This window comes from Hakea prostrata, chromosome 8 (genome assembly GCF_041222555.1).
Source record: "Hakea prostrata isolate BN-2017 chromosome 8, UWA_Hpros_2, whole genome shotgun sequence".
Classification (NCBI taxonomy): domain Eukaryota; kingdom Viridiplantae; phylum Streptophyta; class Magnoliopsida; order Proteales; family Proteaceae; genus Hakea; species Hakea prostrata.
In genome coordinates, this window is record NC_142607.1 from 39,828,139 (window position 1) to 39,838,291 (window position 10,153).

The window sequence follows — 10,153 nt, forward strand, 5'->3', positions numbered from 1 at the left end:
GAACCGTAGGAAAGGAACCCAAATCAGCAGACTTAGTATTGATAACCATTGAAGATGAGGTAGAAGATGAGAAAGAAGATGATATGGATAATTAAGATGCAGAATCATGTTTTAGGCTGATACCATATTAAGATGAAACCTTAATAAGAAAAATAGTTGAATGATTTCATATGAAAGAACCTCAAATATATAGATAACATACATCCCATGCTGTTAGGCAATTATGAGCAATAAAAGAAATATATAAAACATGGAAATACAACATATGGAAATGTTTGTAAGGAAATATTTCAATAGAGAAACCAATCAAACCAAATTAAGATACTAATGAAATAGAAGGATGAGATAGTATGAAAAGAATTCATATGGGAGGAGAAAATTTGTAAATAATTCAAATTAGAGACAACTAGGGAAATGAAGAAAAATCATTTTATCATGCCTAACAAATACAATAGATTAAAGAACTTGCTACATGAAAGCAAAGAAAATAAAAACAAGCAAGCTAATACAAAACCATTAGATCAAACACCATAATTTTTAATGTGGATAACCTTTCAAAGTGAAAATAAAAACTATGGGGCTTTGCTCAACTGATACTTCTATTATACGATGAATAATAGATTTACACATCACACTATTTCTAAAAGTTTTTTTTTTTCTTTTTTTTTCTTTCCTCAACAATAGACTTTCTACAAAATCTTAAGAATATCACAAACATAAACCCTTGGAAAAAATAAAACAACAATAAAACCATAAAGAATATGTCAAATCCAATATAGGAAAAAGAAGATAAATCATGGTTCGTATTCTTCCTTTCTTTGTTATTGTTCTAATACTCCGTTCATCCTCTATATCTACAAGATGGTCAATAAATCATGTTACAGTGAACTGCATTTCAAATTTTCATAGCTCAATAATTAATTTTTATGTTTAAATGGCTTGGGGGGATGATTTTTTTGGTTGAGTAAATGGCTTGATGGTAATCATTCCTATTGATTGCATTGCTGAAGTTGGGAAAAATTGTCATTCATTGGATGATGATCTTTACTTTGTAAATAAATCATCCAACAACCTCATGTATGTCATCTACAAACTCCATAGACCTCCATGGTACCTCCCAGCAGTGTCTGATTACTTGGATGACCATGAGAGAATTCAACCAAACATGAATTTGAGCTATATCAAGCTTTGCAAACTTTATTCTACCAATTATTGCTATAATTTGTAGACTTATTATATGTAAGTCAAATAAATTCATGCAAAACAAAAAATTGATTGTTGAGCTAATGAAATCTCTTTTTACATCCCGTAGTTTTGGGTCATGAGTCGAACTAGGATCACAACTTCACCTACCTATCCTAGAAATACTATACGTATATCAACGAAATTATGTAAAAATAAATTTTCTGAGGAAACTACGGAAATAATTATTTTTTCGATAATAAAAGTAAATAAATAGGTAATTATGGATAAGAGAGATTGACATCCTATTTAATTTTCTCCAATATCCCAAGTTGCAACAAATCCACAATAGAATCATTTTTTATTTTTTTTGGGTTAGTGCTTTAGTTTTTTAGAATAGTTAACTTTATTGAAGTGGCTAAGAAGCCGAGGAGGCATAACAATTATCCTGCAACCAAGAAGAGGAAATCGGACAAGCAGTCAAGCACGCAATCGACTGAGCCTTTCGGGCTAGGAGATCAGCTACAACATTGACCTCTCTTAGGAACACAAACAAACTCATAAGATAAAAATGTAGACAATGGGTTGCAAATATTGTCTACAATAATAGAGACATCTAGGGGTGGAAAGAACTTCGTCTGGTTAATGTAATCAGTCACGTACGCGCAATCAGTCTTGATAATCAGGTGATCAATGTCTTATGAGATAGCATATAACAAACCGCTACGAACCGCTAAGGCCTTGCCCATTAACACTGAAGTTGCAGAAGTGGGCTCTGAAACCGCCACAAAATTATTGTTACGTTCATTGCGGATAATGCAGGCCAAGCCCAAACTACTTTCCTTATTGTTAAAAGAAGCGTTTGTGGTTCAATTTAAACATCACTCTGGGTGGTAGAGTCCACCTGTCACCTTATTATATTGTCTGTATATTTCCCTTTCTCATATCATATCTACCTTCGTTGCTTCATGATATGTAAGGCAACTATATGAGGTAGCTAGGGTTTTCACTTACAATTATAATGCCAATCTTCATCATATGTATGAATATATCAACCAAACATCAATAACCCCCTCGAATCCTTGATATATTCTCATGGACTATGTATATGGCCCTCCTCTATGATAGTCTCTAAAAGTATATGATTTCAACTTCTACTTTAATCATCTTCTTAAGCTAATTGCCACTTTTCCAATCACTTCCACTTTAGAAGCCTACATGGCATAGGAACCAAGAAACCTCATGTCACCGTTGAGTAGATATGTTTTATTCGTGAGGGTAGAGATTGTGTTCCCTTCACACTCTATCACATATTTAAGGAGTGAACCATCTTTGATTCACCTTGTCAGCGCTCAAAGGTGGACCCCCTCCCTCCCTATACGAATGGTCGAGCGATGTGAGGGGAGCATAATCCTCTACCCCTACGTAGAAGATTTGGACACGCCAACTCCTCAGGCATTGCAATGCACCACCAGGTCAATAGGTAAAGCATTGAATTAGGTCCCTTAATCCTATTAGAATGACTAGACCACCACATGGCATTTTTTCAATAAGTAGACAGGATTGCCGACCACGGTGAGTCTAGATTAGCTACCTATATAAGAACACTTCTCTTTCCATCAAAAGATTAGCTCAATTAGCAATAAACAAAATCCTTTTAGTGAAGAGATCACGGGTTTTACTCTCTTTGATGCTATATATAGTAGTCCTTCCCCTTCCCCCTCCCCCTCCATTATATGTAAAACTCCCATGTACCCAAAATAAAATAAAAAAAATCTTACGGTTTCAACCACATACATAGAATCCATATGTAAAAGTGAATCCCATCTTTCATGGACAGAAGAATGATTCTCATACAAGAAGCCTTGTTGGCAATTGAGCCGTGGTCATTGCTTGCAAAATGACAATTACTTGTCTTAGTGGGTGGGGAATCTACGCGGTTACTTTCTTAGGGAATTGCTTCTTATAAATAGACTCTTTGATCAACCTCTCACATCAGAATGAATGAATCTTTGAAACCATTCCCTTTTTTTTTTTTTTTTTTTTTTTTTTTTTTCGGGTATGGAACTCGTCCATTCATAGAAAAATGAGAGTTACACGTGGGGAATAGCCAATGGCTCGCTCAACCATGGAGTGGCAATAGGCCAAGTAGTCCCGCACATGAACACGACTAGGCCGCCTTTGCTAGATTATCAGCCACAGAGTTGGCTAATCTAGGAACATAAGAAAAAAAGAATTAAAAAAAAAAATAAAAAAATACAAGAACTAAAACTTAGAGGTGGAACTTTCCTTTCATCATGTAGGAAGGAAATGAACTTACAGTTATCAGATTTCACTTCTAGTAGTTCAATTCTCCGCTCCAGCACCCCCTTCAAGCCTTCCCTCACTGCCATAGCCTCCCCTTCAAGCACATCTCCAAATATCATGGGTATTGATCCAGCCACCTCAATATTACCTTCATCATTCCTTAGTATAAATCCCACACCTGACACGCCTGTAGCTTTAACCTTTGCGGCATCCACATTCAGTTTAAACCATCCTGTTTGTGGTGGAATCCAAGGCATTCTTTGTTGAAATTGAGGTTGATTATGCTTATTTTTCTTAGGTGACAGTTTGCTATCCATGAATTCTCGTGCATGGTGGACTGCTCTCTTCACCCCATCCCCTCTTTCAATCTTTACTCTCTTAATCTTTCTCCCTTGGTGATTCCTTAGTTGAGTGGGTTATGACTAATGCTTAGTTCAACTATTATATTTAATGAGGGTATGTGGTTAGAGAAGGGCCTTGTTTGAGTGGTTTTGATGTTTTGCAACTGTAATCATAGATCATAACGAAATGCCAAAGCGACTCCCAAAATCTCAGTAATAGAATTATGTTGCTCTGGCCTGGGTTCCCACCACATTTATGAAAGAATTCTGCTTGTTTCCGTTAACAAAGCTAAATCCCTGAACACAACTTGCATTGAAGAACATAAAACTTTTTTTTCTTTGGTCAACGAAGTGTTAAAATATTAATAAAATATTTCACATAAGATGGGCTTCATTGATTGTGTTACACTTTGATTTGGTTTCCTTATTGGTTTAATATGTGTAATATATAGTTACTAAAACTCTTTTGTGGACAGACTAGTATGGGCTAGTAGGGATCGTTAGATCTTAATGGACGATCTAACAGGTTCGCCTATATAAAGGATGCTAGATCCCTCCTTTAAACTTCAATTTAATCACATTATTCTTTGCGTTAGATAGAGAGGTTAGGGAAAAAATCGTCTTATGTGCACATCTCTCTGCTGTGCACAGCAGTGCACCACTAGAAGGTGACACTTGGATTATGCCTAATAAATGGTTGAGATCAAACCTATAATTTTTAAGTGATTTAACCCAGTTGTAATACCTATTTTACCTATACCCGCCCATTTCAAAACCTGATTAATGAAAACTCATCTTCTTCGACGACTTCTCCCTTTTTCCCTGAGAATAGGTTTCTCTTCCAACTCTATGGAGAAGGAGACGGTGGTGGTTTGCATTTGGAATTGGGCCCTAAACAGAGTTGTAGCCTACTCTCCATCAAATCCATCAACCGAACCCACATTGTCGTTGCCCTTCACAAGCTCCGGCTACTCTTCCAATAGCAGTATCTGAACTATGTAAAGGAATTGCTGAATGATCTTTTTGAAGTGTGCAGAACTTGTGGTTCTTTGGTTATTGTGAAAATGTTTACAATTATTCAATTGAGGATGAAAAAAATGAAAACAGGGTAATTTACTCGTAGTGGAACTAACAATAATTTCAGTGTTGCTGGAGACATGGATTATGGTGCATTCAATGATATATGCAAGAGCAATGCAGGAACAGTCGGAGGGGAGCACATCAATCTCTTTGGCAACGCTTAATCACTAACCATGTGATGCGTCCAAAATCTGCTCAGCCCTTAGATCTCCTCGTGATGTCCTGCAAAACGAAAGCGTCAGATGTGGCCCGACGCTGGGGTCGGGAATCCACCTCCGAAGGCTAAGTCAGTTGATGAACTTAATCACAAACGGCTCTGCTAGAAGCGCAGAGCTAAGGAATGAAGAACTGGGAAAGGTGATCTAGATAGCGGATCGCCGATAGTTTAGGTCTATCAGTATGTATCTGAACCTGAGTCTCAGATAGTATTCTTTTCGATCCCCTCACCTTGTATGGTAGTGAGGTTTATATAGAGTGTACCTTCGAATCTCCTTCGTTGGATGCACTTGAGCCTTCTTCGGGTAGTCATTGCATCTTATCAGTTAGATCTGTTGAGCAATAGACTTCTACTAGTTTGGGCTAGTAGAGGACTCCTGAGATAACCTGAGATAACCTTTAGGTTATGTGATGATTATCCCTTCGATAATGATTATCCGCAGCCGTCAATTCGAGTCTGCCATCATTAGGGTGATTACCCTAATCCATAAGTAGGATTAGGGCACGCTTGTAGCCGAATAAGCTTTCTTCTTCAGCAAGCCATCTTCTGGATCCGGTTCACTCGGGAGCGAGTCGGTTCTCTTCGTCTCGACCGGGGTCGAGGGTCGGACCAGGTATGAACCTGGTCTGATCATAATCTCTCCATATCACGAGCCCCCGAGACCAAGTGTTCGGTCGATCCCGAGGGCTTGGTTTTTAACTGGGTTCGTCGTCAGATGATAATCTCTGCGTGCTTCATTAAATGTCATATCACATTTAATGCGGTGGTCACTTTTCCTCGAGCGTTGTGAGTGTAAGGCCACATATCTCCTTGCAGTTGATCTGTCGTGGCTCACGTCATCCAAGCGACGGTTTCTGAACGCCTATTTCGGATTCGTGAGTTCAAACTTTCAAAACATCTTTCAATCTTGATCGCTGATTTTGAATCAATCTTGATCGTTCAGATTCCCGAACACTCGTGCGGGAGTTTTAAAAGCGGTTCGTTGTCTTCGTAGGTTTCATTCTTCCCGTCTGGAATTTGAACCTTTGTTGTCCGCTTCTCGCCTTCCTCGCTCTCAAGCTTTCGCCTCACTTGAATCGGTAAGTTTCTTGGTCTTTTTCTTTTTGTAGTTTATTGAAACAAGTAATGGCGGACGATAGGGCTTCTCTAGTACCCGGTGTTGGTAATAGCGGTGATGCTTTTGCTTCTCCTGCTCCCCGAACAATCGGATAGTGATAACAAAACCCTAAGCGTCCTCTCGCGCGAGTTCGCTGAAGTTTCTCAAAAGGTTTTGAAAGAAAAACCGAAACTTCTCCTGTCCTTCTCGAGTCCGGATCTTCCAAGATTGTCGAGTCTTCTAGGCAGCCTCAAACTTCCGGGTCCAATGGTGGACCTGGCTCTGCATTCCCTCCATTTACAATGAGGAAACCCTTCTTTCACTGTCCAAAGATTTTGATCTTCCTTCCTCATATCAGTTAAGGCTCCCCACCCCGATGAGAGGGTTGATTCATCCCTTTCGGGTGAATTTTCTCTGTATATAGATGCACTTGGAAAGCGGGGTTCGCTTTCCCTTTTTTAATCCTTTGTTCTCCCATGATTCGAATCATTGGAACATTTGTCCCGGAATGCTCCTCCCCAATAGTCGGCGTCTCATCGTCGGCTTCTTGGGTTTGTGTTTTGAACTTGGCATTACGCCATCTCTTTCTCTCTTTGTACATTTTCATGTTCTTTCTATCTCCCATCCTCCCGGATGGGTTTTTCTGTCCAAACGCAATAAGGCTGAACTTGATTGGAGGGGCAGCATCCTTGTCAAAGGAACTTGCCCTTCTAACCACAAAAGATGGCGCAAACGATACTTTTTCTGTCGAGCGCCTCCATCATATCTTAACTTCCCAACCACCTGGAGGAGGTGTACTTCTTCTTCCGAGAATAACCGAGGCCTTCCCTTATCCAGAGAAGACGAGGCGGCCATCAGGAAGATCAAATCCATTCCGTGGTATCAAGAGATACATGGATATGAAGTGGAGTATAACTCCATCCTTAGATCTTGGGGCTTGGCTCATTGTGAGCTTCTAACCATCATCCTTTGATTTGACTGAAGTGATATGTTTTGAATTCTGATTCTTGTCCTTCTTCTTTGCAGTGCCTCCCAGAACGAATCCTGAAAGCCTGCGGGTGAAGGCCGCTAGGGAGAAAATGATCCTTTTCCAGCTGACCCTCAATATGAGGCATACCTGGCTGACGAGCCGGCACTTCCAGAGGAGAAATCACAAGCCGGGTCTCAAGTTGCTGCTGTAGAGGACTCAGCCGATGCCATTCTTGAGGAAGGCTCTTCTCATGATCCTGAGAAAAGTCCTCCCGACTAGGGTCCCTCGGGCAACAATGAAGAAAAGGCTTAGGGAGTTATCTTTTTGTACAGATTTAACCTCTATTTAATGAATAGACATTTCTTTCTCATGTTGGCCTTTATATTTCCCCGTCTCCTGCCGAAATCTTGCCTTGAATGTCAAAGTATTAATGATAAAACTCATCACTTAACTTTACATTCCTCGCTGAATAATAATCTTGTAGAAATATTGTGAAGATGCGTTTCGGGAAGATGCATTAATCTTCTCCACTACTTCATTTATTGCAAAGTCCGCACGTTTCCCTTCTGCGAAGTTCAAACGTTTTCTTGCCTTTGTATACCATTCACTGTTTCCAATGAATTGGAAATACATCCATTATTTTAATGGCGGTGCGACGATTGGAGGTATCTCTGCATCAGGTGCTCGCTTCCACATGTTTCCATGTGGCATCCCTCCGACCGTTGATCTTGCTTTTTGCGGATTTCGAAGCGTCATTTCGATCTAGGTCGTCGGTTGTCCTTAGCCTTCAACCGTCGTCTTAATACCTCGAGGCTATTTAAAGCCTTCGTGGGTACTCTCCATTTATCCCGACTTACGCAAGTTAGATTTGCTAAAGTGTTAAAGTGACCTTTCGTCCTTCGGCCCGCTACGTATTCCTCGTACTCCGACAACAGCTCTATCAACGTCTGAACAAGTGAGTTTTTTGATTACTCATCTCTTTCCCCACTTCCCCCATGAGTAAACTGCACAGTAGTTATACTTGGGGTTTAGTTGTTTGGTTTGTCAGAAGTGATAGAAAACTAGGGTTTCCCCCTTGTTGTTGTCGTTTGTTTCTGTATCTTGATACGGCTTGTTTCTTTGCATAGTGGCTCCCAAGATCAACCCGAACTTTATCGAGCAAAATCTTGCAAGAAAATCGTTCCGTCGGTGGTGGTTGGGGCCGGTGTGGTGGTTTCAGCTAGTGAATCCTCCAAGCGTAAGGCGACTGCTGCCGGTAAATCTTCAAGTCAGATTCTCGCAGTTTCTATTGATGCCGTCCCTTCGCCAGTGATCGCTCATCTTTCCCAGGAAGATCTTGATCACTCTGTTGCCGATGGTGCTGCCGGCGCCCTGGCTGGTGAGCTTTGTTGGTGCACCCCCGAAGGAGACTCTTCGGGCATCCGAGGCAACTATGTTGGCGTCGATGAAGGTGTGGTCCCAGCGGGTGCTGCTCCTATTTCCAACTCTAGTGCTTGTTTGGCATCCTCCTCCTCTCCTTCCGAGTTGGAGGATTTTGCCACTAGGAAGCGCCGTCGGGTGACAAGTGATGCAGCTCATCCTTCTCTTAGTGTAGCTCATCCTTCTCATCCTTCGCCTGAATTAGTGTCAAACGAGTTTGACGAGCGTTGGAATGGTGTCTTGCTGCTCGAATGACTTCGAGAGCGCAGTTCTTTCCAAACTTCCGGATGAAGTCTTTACGAAGTCACTAGTGATGTAAGTGTTTCTTCATTATCCTCTCGATTCTGAAAAATTAATTTTCTGCTCCTCGCTAACTCGGAAGTTGTTTGCGGGAGTCTTCTTTGGTAACTTCCACAACCAAGTGGAAGCGAGTTACTAGACTCGATAGATTGAGCAATGAAGTTTCTAGGCTTTGGGAAATCTCCGAAGCTAAAGATGTTGAGATTGCTCGCCTTCGGAATCTAGCTTGGGAGGTGGCGGAGAAAAAAAATTCGATGATTGGTCGTCTTTGGTCGGACTTGGATGATGCCGGGGAGAAGATCCGGCGGCTGGAGCGAACAGTTGGAAAGTCGGGAGCCAAAGGATCCGAAACGTGACTCGAAAGGCAAGCTGTCGTTCCTTTGCCCGAATCCCTTCCAACTGATGTTCGCGAGCTGCGTCTTCAAGTATTTACACGATAAGCCCTTTGTTGATATCTTGAATGCTTATAACTTGTAGGCGTACCGGGATGGTGAGAACGAAGTATGGGAATCAATATTAAGGAAGGATCCTCATTTTGATACGACTCCCTACGATCTTTGTTTGCCATCCTGAAGTGTTTACCGACCTCGGGTATTCCTCCTCCCGATTGGACCAAGGATAAGATTGATCCTCCACCTTCCGATCCAGATATTATGCAATATCTGGAAGATTCTCCGAAATATTTTTGTAATCCTCATTTCTTCTCTTCTTTTCCTTGAATCCCCACCAATGGTTGACTCATATGTTTGTTCTAGCAAAGTCGCGTCGATCTTGTATAACTTCTTAACAATCACCTATGATGACTTTCTTTTTTGACCGAAGATTGTATCCAGCTCTTGTAATTGTTTTGATACTGGCCTCTTTGGATCTTTTGAAGAAATAAGAAATTAACTTTATCTTGGACTTTGCTAGCCACTTGAATCGCTGTTGCATTAGGTCTTAGTTGTTTGAAACAATGCCTTTACTTAAGGATTTCCGGAGAAATACAATAAGTCTGAGAAGGAACTCACTCGGGTTTTAAACCGATGCCTTTACTTAAGGATTTCCGGAGAAATACAATAAGTCTGAGAAGGAACTCACTCGGGTTTTAAACCGATGCCTTTACTTAAGGATTTCCGTAGAAATACAATAAGTCTGAGAAGGAACTCACTCGGGTTTTAAACCGATGCCTTTACTTAAGGATAATTCAAAAATTCAATAAGTCTCGAAGGAACTCACTCGGGTTTCAAACCGACGCCTTG